The 18146-nt window shown below is 42.4% G+C and overlaps 1 protein-coding gene and 1 long non-coding RNA gene across 7 annotated transcripts in view; both read left to right on the top strand.

The window, feature by feature from the left end:
• Positions 1 to 18146, top strand: part of LOC309634953 — a 738917-nt gene that overhangs the window by 540724 nt on the left and 180047 nt on the right. The window lies entirely within an intron of this gene.
• Positions 1 to 18146, top strand: part of AIG1 (androgen induced 1) — a 228254-nt gene that overhangs the window by 140746 nt on the left and 69362 nt on the right. For 3 of the 6 annotated variants that reach the window (XR_014248502.1, XR_014248503.1, XR_014248504.1), the window contains one exon: positions 16391 to 17174. The exons of the other annotated variants lie outside the window; for them this stretch is intronic. The gene's annotated coding sequence lies outside the window, so the exon portion shown is untranslated. Of the gene's footprint in view, positions 1 to 16390; positions 17175 to 18146 lie in introns of those variants that run through there. 6 annotated transcript variants of the gene reach the window in all.

The raw sequence follows: 18146 nt of genomic DNA, 5'->3' as shown, positions 1-18146 counted from the left end.
CCAGGGCTGGATAAGATGGTGGCCCTGGGCGGGGACGGTGTGTGTGGCGGGCACCATGACAATGTCTAATGCATGGTGGGTGTGGGACCTTGCTGGCACCCAAACCAGCAGAGTATGTGGAAAGACGGAAGCATCAAAGAGCCATAGGCCAACACGAAGGAGAGAACAGCTGAGGAGCAGGAAAGAGAATCTGGGCAGCCGTTATGGGGATATGAACCTCCTTTCCTTACACAAATGAGAGAGACTCTGAGGGCTCTGGACTCGGGGGACTGTTGGAAGCTCAAAACCAATAAAGAATTGATTGTCACCAAATTGATGGGTGTGGTCTGGGGAGCAGGGAAAACAAAGGTAACTTTCATCTGCCTCTTTGTGTAGGTGTAGAGCTAGCTTTTTAAAAATGTGTTCTTTCTGTTTCAAGTGTAAAGCACCAACTCATTCTCAATTTAAGAGTTCAATTCTTATTCCCAGGAAGTCAAAAGTTGCTTTTGTGGCCTCATGAGACATTATTTTGAAGGATGCTTGGCCAAGACTTTTTTTGCTGTTGGATCACACCAACACCGTGGTAGAAACCCAGATGGGAGGAACTGTGATCTTTCCAGCCAGAGGAAGCTGAAGGCCCCTACGTGGGCCCTGTGCCTCCTGCGGAGGGAAGGCCTGACTCCAGGAATGCCCTTGGACTTGGCGGTGAGGCACTGTGAAGAATGCAGCTCTATTTCCTGCAGTTTGAACAAAGTACTTTAAAACTATTTGTACTTACTACTCACATTTGAAGACCTTTGCCTCCAAAACAGAGTAAGTCTGAAGAGACTCAACTTCTAACTCTGTCACTGGCACCGGCTTAAGGTGTAATTGAGCTCCACTTGCCTAGCCCCTTGGTGTCTCTTTCTGTGAAAGAAGCATTCCACAGCTAATATTTCCCAAGTCGGGAATCCCAACAAAGCATTCCCACAACCTAGTGCTGGTTCTCTTCCACCTTCTCTGGGTTCTATCCCAAACAGATAGGTGGTGCTTGTTGGCAGTTGGAAAAAAGACATTGCATCATGTAATATACATTTCACATTTGCAAGTTAATGCCTTAAAATCCACTAGAACAGGGCTTCCCTGGTGGTGCAGTGGTTGAGAGTCCGCCTGCCAATGCGGGGACACAGGTTCGAGCCCTGGTCTGGGAGGATCCCACATGCCGCGGAGCAACTGGGCCCATGAGCCACAATTACTGAGCCTGCACGTCTGGAGCCTGTGCTCCGCAACAAGAGAGGCCGCGATAGTGAGAGGCCCGTGCACCGCGATGAAAAGTGGCCCCCGCTCGCCGCAACTAGAGAAAGCCCTTGCACAGAAACGAAGACCCAACACAGCCAAAAATAAATAAATAAATAAATAAATTTATTTAAAAAAAAAAAATCCACTAGAACACATAGTGGATGCTACAACTCCTGCCGTACGGGGAGACTGCTATGACGTCACTGACTGTGTGTCTCACGTGGGCTGGGCAACCATGGCCTGGCCAACTGGTCACTCTTATTTCATCAGATAACACCATCTTTGCAAACCACCCTCCGCAGAAAATGATCAGGCCGATACCATTTAATTTTTTTTCTTAATCCTTTTATAATAATTTCATTGTTTGGTTGCTTCTGGTATTTGGACTCCCAGAAAAATGATTTTTGACTATAGTCATGGAAGAACTTTGCTGGATTATGTAGTACTATTTCATATGCAGCCTGCCCCATTTACAAGGCCTCATTTAGAGGTAGAAACTGACATTACATCAGACGCAACATGACATTTCATGATCTTAGTGTTTATTTTATTTAAAGGTAATTTAAAATGTGGTTCCAAGCTCACACGACTTCTCTTAACTTACTATTTGCTAGAGTTCCCATCCCAATGTCCTTCCTTCTTTTCACCCTCAGATTAGGAGATTGGCTTCTAGAAGTCTACAGGGTCAACCTGATTATGTCACTTCCAGGTTTAAAATCCTTTAAAGGATCCCTGATGTCCACAGCAGTTTCCCAGCGGATGGTATGGATATTCCTAATGATGTGTGAAATTATTTTAGGGACATACTGGTGAATATTTTTACTACTTACATATCTATTTTACTATTTATTAGGAAAACTATAAGTATATATGTTTAAAGCTAAACTGAGGCATATTAAAAAGAGTTTATTTGAGCAAAAAATCAATTTGAATCGGGCAGTGCCAAACCAGAAGTGGTTCGAAGCACCACACAGATGGGAGCTGGGGCAAGACTTTTATAGAGAAGACATGGAAACAAAGCAAGGAATTATTTGATGGGCTGTAGCTTAAGCAGTTGCCTTATTTGGGAAAGCCTAGTTGGCTTTGTGATCTGTTGTTCTTAGGTGTTGATTACTTAACCTTGAGGCATTTACAGGCTTAGGTTTTGGCATTAGAACTTCCTCCTCTAATGGCTTCCTTGTTTAATTAATTTTACATATATTAGAGTAAAACTATAGTATATATTACATAGAAATTATTATATATTAAGAATATATTGTACATTAATAAGAATAGTATACTATCATATTATTGTATTTTAATAATAGTATGTATATATCAAACCATTGTTATTGCTGCTTAACATGAAAAGTAAAGTAAATCAGTCAATATATTATAGAATCCATTTTAAAAGTACTAAGAAATAGTAGCCCAGGTTGTTCACAGGTGTGGCAGAGTTCATAAAGATGGTAGGGACTGACTAAAAGTAGAGGAACATTGAGAAAATTCAACTCCTTAAAGTGTCTCCAGCTTTCTATCTTGCCACCCATCATTTCAGCCACTCAGAACTATTTGTTGCTCCTTAAATATGCAATAAACTCCCATTCTTGGGTTCTAGTGTCGCATGACCTTGGGAAAGTCATTTAAACTCTTTGGGCCTTAGTTCCCTCATCTAAAAGAGGAATACAAATAAAATGGCCTACACCCAGCAGAGGTTTTTTTTTGGAAGAAAGTTACTGGACATAATAGTACTTTGTAAACCATAATAAATTATACAAACATAAGGGATTATAATATTTCATCTTTGTGTCTCTCATAGTGCATAGCAAGTGCCCATTGAATGTGTGTTAGGGAGTAAATGAATGAATACCATGAACGCTCAAGTTTGAAATGGCATTTATTTAATTGAGTATTCATGGAATGGCAGGGCCTCATGCAGAAATATTGGAGAAAGGGTTTTTATCTTCAAAGAGTCAATCCAGTGGAGGAGACCAACACCTTAAAGAGGTGCTTGCAATGTCAGGTATCATGTTAATGTTTTTTATAATACAGATAAGGATGAGGAGCATTAATTCAGCTAGGCAAGCTTCCCAGGAGAGGTGATGCTGAAGCTGAGTCTTACAGGGTGAGGAGTTGCATCTCGGTGGACGAAGTGAAAAAGGGAATGTGGGCATAGCTGTAGACCAGCATTGCCTAGCAGAAACATCATGCAAGCCACAAATATGAACCAGATTAAACAAAAGTACAAAAAAGCAAGTGAAATCAATTGTAATCATATATTTTATTTAATTCAACAAATCTTAAGTATTATCATTCAGCAGATAACCAATATTTTTAAACTATTGATGAGATATTTTGCATTCTTTATTTCATACTAGGCCTTCGAAATCTGGTGTGTATCTTACACATAAAGCACAGGCCAATTTTAACTAATCACATTCCAAGTGCTCAACAGCCATGTATGGCTAGTGGATACTATCTTTGGCAGCACAGGCATAGATGGTAGAGGAAAAGTCTGGAATATTAAATAAACTGTGAGTTCCTTGATATGCCTTTTGCACAACCTGTGTGTGGACGGTGGGGGATGAAAGGAAGAGGTAGTCAGACACCAGACCACAAAGGCCTTAGATGCCAAGTCAGGAGAGTCTCAGTTTAATCATGCGGGCATTCAGGAGCCTTTGCTGCCTCGGACAGGTTTTATGTAGATCAAATTTAAGGTTTTGAAACATTATGCTGGCAACTGTGGGAAAGGTTGATTGGGGAAGCAAAGAACAGTGGTGGTGTTTCTCAGTCTTGGTGTTTCTCAGTCTGTTGCGTTTCTCTGCATTTAATGAAACTTTCATATAAACTGTAGCAATTAGTAGACAGCTGTTCTCAATTTCCAGTGTTTTATGAGTTTTTATCATTTTTCTGGACCTGTATGAGAATTTTAAGGGTAAGGTGGAAGAAGAACTGAGACTATCAGGTTGTAAGAGAGAAAATATTGGGCTGAGGCTAAGCAGCTCCCGGTGAATTCATAGACAGACCCTGCCCTCCACAAAGCTCTTTGTTCAGGCATCGTGGCATTACTAAACACGTGTGTGCAGGCCACCTGTCCTTAAGGCAAGGTGAATGCATTGAAGGAACTATCTCACCATCACCTTCCAAATACTTTCTTTTCCAAGATGTTCCAACCCCTAAATTCCTTTGGGAATCCTTCCTATAGCTTTCCTTTTTGGGGTAAAATTTGATTGTTTTCTAGGCATCTTCTCTAAAAAGGCAAATGTCTTAAATAGGCTACTTATTTTATCACCATAACCTGCTTATAATTTGGTTCCTTGCTTTGCTTTTCCCTTTGCTGCAGAATACAAGCTTTCTGGATTCTTTTTTTTTTTTTTTAAAGCATTACCTACCTTACAGGGTGCTTTCTTTTTCTTCCCATCTGCCCTTCCGCCATTTTGTTCCACAGCTCCATTTCAACTCCATTGGTTTCTAATCTAAAAACAGCATCTCAGGGCTTCCCTGGTGGCGCAGTGGTTGAGAATCTGCCTGCCAATGCAGGGGACACGGGTTCGAGCCCTGGTCTGGGAGGATCCCACATGCCGCGGAGCAACTGGGCCCGTGAACCACAATTACTGAGCCTGCGCATCTGGAGTCTGTGCCCCGCAACGGGAGGGGCCGCGATAGTGAGAGGCCCGCGCACCGCGATGAAGAGTGGCCCCCGCTTGCCGCAACTAGAGAAAGCCCTCGCACAGAAACGAAGACCCAACACAGCCAAAAAATAATTAATTAATTAATTTTTAAAAAATTACTTAACAACAACAAAAAAACCCAGCATATCAATACATTTTTATGTGTGAAAGGTAGAGCAAATGAACACAGAAACGTAAAATGGTGTTGTTTCAAAATGATATGCTGGCCACGCCCCCTCTTTCTGATGCTCTGGAAGCTCCCCAGCCCACGCTAGTCTCCTGAGCCAAATGATAACAACTAAAATGTATACGGAGCGGCTGGCAAGGACAGAAGCCAGGAGCAAAGCGAGGTGTTGTCCTCACTGATGGGGGGGCTGTCTGTGAGTCTCACATCCCCCCCACTTTAAGCCCTAGCCAACCCGCCTGTCCCTGACGCCCAGAATGTGACAAAAGCATGTGAAAGTGGCTGAAGCCTGAGGTGCTTCTGATGTCACCTTAGGGTTTGGTCCATAGCGGTGGCTCTACCTGACACTGCATCCATTTCTCAAATCTTATATTTTCAACCTAAATTTTAAAATCTACAATTTCTTAAATGTCAAAACCAAGTCCTTGGATTACATGCCCATGGTTGATTGATTTATTTCGCTCAAATGAAAGACCAGGAAATTCAGGAATGATTGGTAGTTTGATGAGATAATAAAGAGGAAGGGGGGAATGAACCCTGTTTAGGTACTTGGGAAATCGCCTCAGCTTTGCTGGGCCAGTTGTGAATAATTGCTGTTCTGTCTCTATCATGTCCACGGTTTACTGAGTTAGTAAATCATTAGAAAAGGCTTTCTTTCTTCCTTTCTTTAAAAAAAAAAAAAAAGTATCTGCATTTTGAGTTAGATGCTTCTTCTGGGAAGCCAGCCCCAGTGCCTGCCTGGCATCTGTCCATGGTGCTCGAGCAGCAGGGGTGATGTTCTGAAAACAACAAAGCCCTCCTAAAACGTACCCCCGCCCAGCCTTGTGGGGCTAGGGGGGCGGGGGGGGGCGGGGGGGGGAGGGGGTTAGTGGGTGTGGATAATGTCACAGGGAGGAGAGGAAAACCTGGGCTTTGACAGTTTTTCCCACTGTTAAATAAAACACTAGGCAACTAGCCTTTTTAAAGGTAAAAGCTTTCTTTTTATGATCTCTTCACACATTGTCCTCACTCATAAAAGAAGAAAAAGTAATTATGCTCTGGAAGACTGCATGTGGTCTATTCCTGTTCTTTGTCAGTTGCCTTCTTTCAAAGGTAGATTAGAGTGATTAGTGATAATCAGATAAGTATCCTAAGGGGGTTTCCCAAAGAAAAGAGAAAATCCTTGAGATTTTCCCACTTGGTTGGGAGCATCTGATACCTTTCAGGAACTTTGTCTCAAAAGAGAAGAAAAATTGACTGAGCGCTGACCTGGAGGTTTTGTCTTTGTATGGGGGAAAAATAATAATAAAGTTAATTGCTGGAGAAATATAGTAGGAAGGGAAAACAAGAATTCATCCAACCAGTGTCACCTTGCAGGATCTTCTTTTCTCTTAAGGTAGATGTTTCACATGCTCTTTTTGGATGGGGGTGAGTGAGGATTCCTCAGACAAATCCTGATTAGGATCCTTTTATCAGGGAAGAACGGATCCCAATTAGACTCTAGAGCCTAAACCAACACCATTGATAACAGGGTGGAACAGAAATACTTGGACCTTGAATTTAGAAAGTGGCCTTTCACACCTGGGGGTGAATATTCTATGATTCATAACATCAGCGAAAACTAATTGGGGGATGAGGATGAAATGAACTTCAATCAGATTGGCTGACAACACAGCAAAGGGATTATTCCATGCTGAGCTCAGATGCACTGCCCTTCCTGGGGAAAAAAATTAATGATTACTCCATGGCCCTGTATGCATGCGTTTATCCATTCACTCATCAGTCATTAATTGAGGGCCCACTAAATGTTAGGTAGGTGGTCAGGGATTTAAAAATGACCAATATATGATGCTGACCTTAGAGGGGCTGAAATTCTAGTAGCAGAAGTGGGTTAAGGAATGGTCACAGACAAGGTAAGGGAGTAGAATGTGTGGAAGGCGGAAATCCGGAAGACAGGCTTTGTCTTCAGATGGAATGCCGTGAGGACTTTATTCCATGCAAGAGTTTTTTTAAATAGTATTTAGTATTTTCTTTTCATCGTTGCATGTCTGCATCAGGGCACATGTTATGTGTTTCTATATTGTTGGAAGAAGAAGAAAATCTACAATTTATTTCGATACTTTTGCACATGGCTTGGCACGTGCCTATATTTTATAAAATAATTGCAGGAAAAATATGTGGGAAATATACGTATCTACAGGACATTTCTGATTTGAAGCTAAACCTGTGTGTGAGAAAGTAAGTGTCTCAGATACGTTCCTGGAATGAAGAACAGGAGAGTTTTTCTGCTAAATGCCTCCCCCAGACTCTCCATCTTCCTCCCTTCTCCCCTGATACATTTTTATTTTCTTGAACCAGTAAGCCCAAAAAGAGGTGTGAAGTTTTACCTGGCCAGGATATTTTGGTTTGTTTGATCCTGGGAAGCCTCTGTGGGCTTTACAGGCTGTGCCAGCTCTCGGGAGTGGAGCGTGTTACGGCTGGTGTCTCTCCTGGTGACCTCCGTGGCCATCTGGGCTGGGACCTGCGTCTGCCCGCTCAGCCCAGCAGGGCAGGACCTTGGCCGTGAGTTTGCAGATGCTTCACTCAGACTCCGCTTCCGTGACTCACGCCATCTGTTGGCAATTTGTCGTTATTCTGGAGTCGGGGGTTTCAAATGCTTCCGTCCCTGGAGTCCCTCCATGGAGTGTGCTGTCTGACTGCAGTTTTCTGACACCAGCTTCCCATCCGGTCTCAAGCCAGACCCCAGCGCTGGGTCAAGCTGCCATGAATGTAATGATAATGTTGTTTGCACTTTCGAGAGCTTCACACCAAGTTCCTGGCCCCTCTTGAGCAAGTTACGCTTTTCGTGGGACTCGTTTGAAGTTCGGCCAAGCTGGCAGCGTGGGGTTCCATTTTTACAAGCTCTAGAAACAGTAGGCTGCAGTCCTTTGTGTCACCAGGCCATCTGCTTAGCTTTTTCCCCTCTTCAAACTGTAAGTAAAATGAGCTACCTGCACCAGAAATGCACCCCCCATTAAAACCCATTTTCATTGTCAACCCAAATGCCACTGCTTTGTCTGTTCTAAACCACATTCCTTTCTCATACCTCTTTAAGAAATTTTATTTGCACCAAAAGCATAGACAACAATAATAGTGAATATATATTAATTTTTTTCTACGTACCAGGCACTGTGCTACATCTTTTGTGTTCACACGATTCCATTTTATCCTCAGAAAAAAAACATGAAAGAGGTACTGTTCCTATTCCTGTTTCTGCATGTAAGGAAATAGGGGCTCAGACAGGTGAAGTAACTTACCCATGACTGTTCTGCTAGTTAGTGATGATACCCACACCTAAACTTCACCACCTGGCTCCTGAGTGCAAGAGCTTAACTTTTTGCGTGTACTGCCCCCCTCTTGACATTAATTCTCCAATGCTTTGAATTTGAATTAGTGTCTTTGACTAATTAATCCCTCACTCCCTAAATACAGCATCACATCCGTTAGCAATTCCCGTTCATTCATCCACCCAACAAATATCAGTATTTATTGAGCATCCACTGTGTGCCATGCACTGTACTGGGCCCTGAGGACGCAATTATGAAGAGGTCTTATCTCGTGGAGCTTATAACATAGTTGGGGCTACATTTATTTATTTAACAAACTTTTGTAAGGAACATTGTACACTCACTGTGCTAGAGACCGGGCCTATAAAGTCAAAAACGATACGATCCCTCAACTGTGTGACTCTCAGAGTTAAGATTTCCAGTATAGCGGGACTCTCAGGGAACTGCAATTCCAGGATTAGGAATCAGAAGAACTGGGTGCCAGCACCAGTATTTACGTTCTGTCCAAATCATTGAACTTCTCCCTCCTTTGGTTTCTTCATCTACTCTAGAAAAATCATCTCTACTCTAACCGAACTTAGGTTCGCAGGAAGGCTAGGGTTTAGAACTGTGGGGAAAGAGAAAAGAGGAAAGTCTAGGTTCATGAGAAAAGCAGGAAAAAACTTCAAGAAGTGAATTAATCAGAAAGCTTTTGGCTTCAAGTAACAGAAAACATGACCAATGACTTGAAAAATTAGGAATTTATTTTCTCACATAAAAGAAGTCAAAGGGTAAGTGTTTCTGGTGTTATTTCAGTTGCTCATTGATGCCACCAAGGACCTTGTTTCCTTCTAAGTTTCTGATCTGCCACCCTTACTGTGTTGGCCTTTCGTCTTCAAAGTTCATGCCTCGTGGTTACAGGATGATTCCTATTGTTTCCAGAATTCTTTTCTTATGATGGTGTCCAGAGCGGAAAGGAAACCATAGGAGAACAAGCCTTTCTCCCTAGTGTGGCACTTTTTTTGGTGCTTATTCTCAGTTCCTGTACTTATCTCTCCATGGATCTGTACCAACAGCCAGCATTGGTCCACAGACCACACTCTGAGTGTCTGATTGAAAGGACTTCCATGAGGAGCTAGTTATTCCTCAGGCGGAAATGTTATACATTTCTGTTTGCCCTTTGCTGGCAATATTCCTCAGATCTCTCTAGATTTTCCTACACAAACATTGATTGACCTGATGTTTGCAAGGCCGCCTGGAGAACTTCTATCCATCCTCACAGGGCATGAGAAAAATGATCTGAAAAAAACAAAAACAAAACCCCACAACCTCTGCAGTTGATCCTGTGCTGGGCACAGGTAAATGATAAAGTCACTTTTAGCAGAGTCAAGAGAGCTGCTGAAAGAGACAGGCCCTGGGCGTACTCAGAAACCCTGTTTTAGCCCGGAATTAGTGCAAATCCCCCGTGAAGCCCAGCCCCCGTGAATGAGACTGAGCCACATTAGGGTTATGTGGTGCCCTTTTACCCCTCACCCTATACCCCGACTCAAGCCAAACTTGCTTGACAACTTTTTCCTCGGGTCCAAACTCACATTTGACTGTCACCATCTTCCCACTTCTGGGATGGGTTGTTAAAAGACAAACAGAAAGAAAGGAACCAGGCAGAGGGTTTATTCCCATTCAGCCCAGCTCTTACACCTCCTATCAAAATTTCCATTTTCTATTTTATTTCCTTTTATTTCTGTTTAACAAATATTTTCACAGTGCTTATTGTGTGTCAGGCACTGTTCTAAGGAATTTGCAAACAAATTCCTCATGACAGTCTTATGAGGTAAGTTCTGTTACCCTCCCTATTTTATAGGTGAGGAAACTAAAGCACAGAACATTTAAGCAATATCTCAAAGTCACACAGCCAGGTTTTTATCCGTGTCAATGCATCTTCTCATCTGGGGTAAGAAGGAGAGTAGAGGGAAGGGTTTAGAATGAGTGAGAGTGATAGCAGTGTGAGGAGAATTGAGCCTCAGTCCAGAAGAAACAAGGCTTCTGGCATGAGAAAGCAGCCACATCTCAGAAATAACAAAAAAGGGATTCTAGTCACCGTAAGGGAAAACAAACTTCAGTATGAGTGGCAGGGTTGGGATGTAATATGAGAAAACAGAACCAAAATCACATGTATATCGTAACCAGACTCACATCAAAGGGCATGGTGATACATCTGTAGCAATAACAATAATAAAATGGCTATGCTATTTTGAATATTATATGGCAGCTTAGGTATGTAACTTTGTTTAATTTTACAATCCTATGAAAAAAAAACAGTGTTATTCCCATTTTTCAGATGAAAAAGTTAATAAAGGGAAAAAGAGGTACAATCACTTGCTCGTAATCTCACAGCTACTGATTGGCAGAGCCAGAATTTCTATCCAGTTTTATCTTGACTCCAAATCATAGGCCGTTGTTACTCAGCAACACTGCCAGAGTTAGTGACTCCCATGCCATGGGGGAATGGGATAGGGGAATCCTAAATCTATGTGCCCAGTCACTATGTGTCCAAGAAGTCTCAGAACTATGGCACCCACAGATAAAACTAAACCAGTTATTAGTTTGTTTTCAATTGGAAAAACCCAAGAAAGGTAAACCTAGCCCCCCCCCCCACCACTAACTAGAAACAGAACACTTCTACTTCCTAGAAGTGGCAATGTCTTAGGCATCTTGCAAGAGGACTATCCCACATGATGGCTGAGACTATGTGCCCCTGACAACCTCAGTGAAACTTCAGTGTCGGGGGCGGGGGGGGTCTGTCTCTAACACCAGGTTGTGTGTGGTCTATGGAAGGTGAAGTGTTACTGAGCCTGACGCTGATCTGATGCCCTGGATGGATGACCCACTGGAGGTCTGGGGTTCTGCCAAGGTTATTTCCATCCTAGATCCACATAGAGTTTGTTGGCAGATAGAGCTGGTTCTTGAGACTAGACCAGAGGGTGTTTTCATTACCTCACGGAGCTTATATAAATTCATTCCCTTCCGTTTACAGTGATCTTTGGTCCAGCTTCTTTTCAGTCGTTGATAAACAATCAGTTGATTGTGTGGGAACATTTGCAGTTGCATATGTAGATGCTAAAGCCTTACTGAGTGCAGAATTGGAATTCTAGCTAGGATATTCATGGTTTATCTAAAGCAATTCAAGAAGGTAATAAAAGCCAAATAATTCCAGGATGGGTCATCCGGAGTGATATTCTTGGAATGCTAAGTGAAATTGTGAAAATAGCATTGATAGGCATTTCAGAAGAAAGAAAGAGACAAAGAAAGAAACAGAGAGAGAGAGGGAGGGAGGGAGGGAAGGAAAGAAGGAAGGAAGGAAGGAAGGAAGGAAGGAAGGAAGGAAGGAAGGAAGGAAGGAAGGAAGGAAGGAAGAGAGGGAGAGAAGAGGGAGGGAGGAGGGAAGGAGGGAAGGGAGGAGGGAAGGGAGGAGGGAAGGAGGGAAGGAGGGAAGAAAGAAGCTCATGCATTCTTGGAATTGACAAGGTACTTTCCCATAATTATATACTTGCTTGGCACCCTAGTCTTATCTCTCTTTGGATGACCTCCCAGTTAAAAATAACCAGATAAAGTATCCTAGATTCCAAAATGCCAGGAATCTTTTGACCAGGTGAAGTCTCATCTTTCAAGATATCTGATGTTAAGTCACCCCAGATCGACTTGTACATTTTATTTGGTGACATAGGTATTGTTATAGTATTGCTACAGGACAGTGGAGGAAGGAGACTTTCTATAACTTGTTTAAGAAGAGAAATAATTCTATATTGCCACCCAGCTATGTTTCAGAAGTATTGCTCTGGACTGTCACTGAGGGTAAAATAGGAAGAGAAATTCCCTGTGGTGTGGGGGGAAAGGAAGATTCAATAGATGGAGATTTTCTGGAGAGAGCTGAGGTTAAGGGAGGGGAAAAAACAACAAGTATTTGTAATCTGTTCTTGCCAGACTCATCTGTGACTAGATGTCCATTCAGTTTGAACCAGAAAGCATTCTCCGTCCACACCACAGACATTATCAAGCTCACACCTCTATGGAAAAGCTCTTAACTCTCCCCTCCTGCTCTCAGTGCAGACATAGCTAATCAATCACAGCACTCTTCCCTGCCAAGCCAAGATTTGGCATCAAAATGCTCCTCACCCCAGTGCTCCAGGCAGATCCTCTCATGTGCCGTGACGGTTAGCACATGAGTTGAAAGCTGTTTACTTTCTCGGTCAGCACTGGTGATGCAAACATGAATAAAACATAGCACCTGACCTCCAACAGCTCACAGACTCTTGAGGGAAACAGATCTAGCAGCAGTGACTGACAATATTTTGAGATGAAATGATAGAATTATATATTCAATGGTGTGGCCACACAGAAGGAAAAGTCACTGTCTACTCCTGAAGGAGTTTTTCCCAGAGGAAATGAACATGAATGAGACTGGAAAGAGGAGAGAGCTCACTTCTTAGTCAAAATGGGATAGGCATGGGAGCTCTGAAGAGCTTGATCTGTGACGGTGCTTTCTCAGCCTCGGGTCTGAGTGGGGGAATGGCAAGACTCTGGGGGCAAGGGGCAGGCCAAAGGTCAAGAGCTATCTCCCCTTGATCGCCAGGTAAGATGTTGAGGATTTTTCATATAGAAAAATTACCCTTCTGCAGCATGTGGACCCCTTGGGGGCATAAAATTATTACAAGGGCTCCGTGAATTCACAGCGCATTGAGTAGCCTCCAGTAACAGTAAATGCGTCACATGGGTGTGTACTCATAATGTCACTGCTAAGAAGGTACAATGTGCTTGGAGCAGAAGATACAGGGGAAAGAATACTTTCACCCTCAACAGTTTAACCCGAAGTCCACAAACCAAAGACTGTGGACATAGGGGGGGTACCAGCTTGGAGAATCAATTTAATTGTGAAAATGCACTACCTGTGCAAGCTGGGAAAATGTGAAGAGCTTAGAAGAGTTCTGGACATCTACTCAGGTGCTCTTATGGTATTTTACAGGTTAATTCTCCTTTTTTTGGACAAATACATAAATTCAGTTTGGGTTCACAAGCTCATAGCATCTGTTACCCCTAAAGCCTTTTCCTGACAACCTGGAGTACTTGAACTTATGTTCATTCTCTGAGCAGTCATTATATTTAAATAAATACTCTATAAAGGAAATAAGCTCAGCCAGTAATCTAATAGTTCAACCTTGAAAGAAGAAACAATCTGTAACATTGTTATCACTAAATTAGCAGCATTAAGAATCAGCAACCATTATCATTTTTAGTTGGGCGTCACACCTCTCAAAGCCCAGTTAATGAACAAGGCTTTTGCGTTTATTCATCAAAATATTAAACACTAGCCAGCCCTCATTACACAAGTTAATATTATAATAATCTCTTACATTTGAATAGGACAGTTCGCAAAGCACTTTCTCTGATGTACATGATATCTTTCGAAGCTCATAATAACCATTCAGGGTAGAGGGAAAGGTATTATTAAACCTAGTTTAGTGGTAAGTATTGCCATTATCCTAGGTCTGGGTTTTTTGTTTTTTTGTTTTTTTGAACAAATATCTGTATAAACAGAATGAAACAGAGGATTGAATAATTATCTTCAATGAGAATTTGGGGACAATTAAGTGTACTGGCCCTTTCCCACACCATGCCAGTTAAATCATAGGAGGGCTATGCAGGGTTTATAGGAGCCCTTTAATACTTTTCAAGGTGAGTAGGCACCCCAAAGATGAACCAAGTGAACCTAATAAAAAATTGGGTCCCCTGGCAACCAGGCAGCATGCAATTTGAGGAATTATCCCAATTTGAAACATTGCTATTAATAGCACATTTTCATAAGTACAGAATGTACTCTGGGAAGCATGAAAAACAAAGTCAAATTTGTAAGAAACTGAAGAAAAAGGAAGGAAGTTGAAATGAACAAGACTGGGAAGGAGAAAAGGCTGGGGTGCTAGTTGCCAAGGAAAGGTGAAATAGCGGGTGTGTCATCAGTTCGATCCATCAAAGGAGAGAAATTGCAGGATTTATTGTCACTTCTTTTTCTAGACAGCATTTTGATGTGTGCAGCAGCAAAGTGTACTGAAATGGCATCTATTTATACAAAAGTAGTAAAAAAAAAAAAAAAAAAAAAAAAAGGGTGTGGGAGAAAAACACAGCTTCCAGAGATTTTAAGTGTGTAGAGTTTCATGGTGATTTGATTTTTCCCCTGAGGGTTCTACACTAAATTTACTGCTTCTTTCATTTTATTGATACTGTAATGGAATTTGATACTCTCTAATTCAGAAACTAAAATGTTTATTCATTTCATATGGCAGTACAAAATCCAATCAAGAAAAAAGATTGCCCCTCCCAAAGCTAAAATCATACAGAGTGATAATTGCTTGGAAAAGAAAGAAACAAACTTGAGATGAGGGTGCTGTTCTCTGCTATCAGCCAATGAAGCAGTTTCAAAAGTGGGGCTCTTCTTCCAGATTTTTCCTGCAGAAATATTTGTGTATTTCCATGCAGGAAGGACAAACACTGGGAACTTGATGGCTGTGGCTCCCATTGATTGATCACTTTGCTTGGGAGCTTGCAAACCTCATCTGTAATCATAGCAATGTAGTCCGTGTATACCCTCAACAGTGGTATCTTATGCCGCAGTCTAGCTTATCAGCTAGAAGCAAAGGCTTTCACGAAATACGGGTCTGTGTTCAAGTCACAAAGATTAGGGTTTGAGTCCTGGCTTCTGCTGACTAACTGACTTAACTTAGGTAACCCCTGTAAGTTTCATTCAGTTTCCCCATAGAGTTAGTGGGAAATAAATGAGACAATCCATTTGAGCCATTCAACACAGAAACAGGCACATAGTACGTGTTCATTTAAAAAATGATTTGTAAGTGTGTGTAAAGTTTATAAAATAAAAGCCAACATTTATTGAGCAATTTATATACTATGTATTGTCCTAGATATTTTGCATGTCAAAACTTGTGTAACCCTCTCAACAACTATATGAGGGAATGCAAAAGGTTCAGCCCACAGTGAGAGCCAACTACAAAATTACACAAGACCAGCCTCACTACTGACACCCATTGCAAGTTCAGGGGTTCTTGAAACCATCCTCAGGTTCACAAATCCACTAGAAGGACTCACAGAACTCACTGAATGCTGCTAGGCTCCTGCTTATGTTTATTACAGGAAAAGGACACAGATAAAATCAGCCAAGGGAACAGGCACAGAGCAGAGTCCTGGATGGATCCACATGTGGAACTTCAGTTGAACAGCGTGAATTCCTCCTGGTGAGGGTGTGTGACCCTGTGCACAGAGTACAGCCAGCCAGGGAAGCTCACCTGAGCCTTTGGTGTCCAGAGTTTTACTGGGGCTCAATCCCATACTGCCCGCATGGCTGACCTTCAGTCTCCAGTCCTTCCTGGGGGCAGAACTGCTACCACGCGGCCCAAAGCCCTCATCATAAAATCACATTCTTAGATTGGCTGGTGGCCAAAGTTCCCAGGCAAACAAAGACACTCCCCATCAGGCAGGATATTCCAAGGGTCTAGAGAGCAAGTCCTAATAGCTAAGAGCAAAGACCAGACCTCTCTTTGGGTAGGTTCATTCTTCATTACGAATATTCCCGTCTCATAGAGGAAGAAACTGAAATGCAGAGAGGTTAAAAAAAACTGGCCTAAATAAGTAAATAAATTGCCTTAAAAAAAAAGAAAAAAAAAACTGGCCTAAGAGCTCCTAGCTGTAAGTGGGAGAGCCAGGATTCAAATCTAGGCAGTCTTTCCCTGGATCTGTAAACATTACCCCTTGCTGCCTGCTGCTGTGTTCATTGAGTCTATGGAGATCAGACTGCTGATAGATAGGAGGATCTGGATTTGAACTTGGGTGGATCTGATTCAAAAGTTCTTGGTCTCTCTGTTTTCCTCTGGCTTTTCCTTGCAAAATCATAAGAACCCCACTGACCAGTGTCTAAGAGACTCTTCTTTGGCTTCTTGTACCCCTGAACGCAGATGAAGTTGCTAGCAACCCTCCCTGGGTTCTGTCTCTGGCACATCGAGCTGTGATGAACGTCAGTGCCTGGCTCAGAAGGCAAGTGCTCCTTAGTGGTTTCCTGGGACTGTCTTATGACTATTAAGAGTCAGTGGAGTTTTTATGAGCCCTGAAAATAATATTATCTATGAAACTAATAATTCTGTATTATTTCTACAGGAAAAAAAAAATGTGCTACCAGTACTTACCCATATATGCATGTAAGTTTAAGCCAAGGGAAGGTATTTTAGTCCCGAGCTGTAAGTGTCTCCATGAAAGCACGGCTAGAGCTGCCTGTTTACATACAGTGCATCACAATGGTACATGGAAGACCATGCTTCCTCACATATTCTTGAAGGCACAGTTTGATGTCTCTAGTACTCTGAAATTTAGGATGTAATTACAGATACCAGGCTAAAGCTTGTAAAACCCTAAAACCCTGTCTCGGTTGCTTGTCAGGCCTGGAAGGTTTTGAGGGGAGTAGTGGGAGGGAAGCCATACCCCATCACCCTCAGAGAAGAGCTTTTCTGAGTACACTGCAAACAGAGAGGGATCACTGATGAAAACCAAAGGGGCGAGCGTCTCCCACCCACAGATCAGCCATGCTGATGTACACGACCCGCTCAACACCAAGCCAGGGGTCAAGTTATGTGAGTTCAGTTGATTGAACTTGAATCAAGGCAAAAAGTAGGTGTAACCCAACCCCCCCCCCCTTCCTACAGCTCCCATCAGTTACTTGAATTCCTCATTAATCAGAATCTCCCAGGGTAAGACATATATTCTCAAAGTTCCACAGAGATTCTGAGGTGCAGCAAACGTCAAGAGCGTAATAGATCTGAAATGATGCCACCACTGAAAAACTTAAATTTGCAAAATATATGAAACAGAACAACCTATCATCTAATATTCATTTTCAGCATCTAGAGCACGTTCATTCTTTAAAAGGAAATGAAATAACCAACCCCCACTTACATTTAATTTTGGTTTGTCAGAGGGGCTGTTAGTATTAAGTGAAAGTTAAGCACATAATTATATAGTATGCACATTTTTAAAATTAGGGCAAGTGTACCACAAAGTAATTTAATTGTCATTTACAAATACATTGCAGTTTTTAAAGGGTTTTCACACTGGATGTTAATGCCCACAGCTGAAGAAAATCCTAAAGCCACTTCCAGGCATGGGGATGTCCCTTGACTCATGTTTCTTCTTTGGGGACAAAGGGTTGGTTTGAAGCTCTTTCCTCCATGCACAGTCAGTTTCACACTGGCAGAATAATCAGTTATTAACTATTTATTGACACCAATGGGATGTGCAGGCTGTGTTTCAGGTTCTTTCACTGAAGTACACGTGGATGCAGTAGGAGGGTACACGGTAAAGTGAGGGAAGACATAACACCAGCTGGGCAGCCTTACAGCCGGGCCTCACAGAGAAGCGAACATAGGTCATTGTTAAGGCCAGGACCGGACAGTAGCTCCTTTCATCTGAAAGTAGTTCTAGAAACCCGACAGCAACTCTAATAGCCTCCCAAGTTCAATGCTCAGCTCTTCCATCTCTGTTCCTCCCTCTGGACTTCTCATTCCATAACCAGCTATGGTTTCTGCTGCTGCTACAGACGACCTTCCCACATCAAAGCTTCTGTTTACGCAGAGCTTCTACTATCTCATGGCTTCTGCTTTCTGCCTTCTTCTTGTGTCTCTTGCTTTAGCTCACCCTACTGTTTGCTGATGCTCTCTGTGT

The sequence above is a fragment of the Balaenoptera borealis genome (assembly GCF_965194805.1).
Source record: "Balaenoptera borealis genome assembly, chromosome: 9".
Lineage (NCBI taxonomy): Eukaryota > Metazoa > Chordata > Mammalia > Artiodactyla > Balaenopteridae > Balaenoptera > Balaenoptera borealis.
Note: the sequence above shows the minus strand (reverse complement) of the source record. Positions and strands in the feature narration are given on the sequence as shown.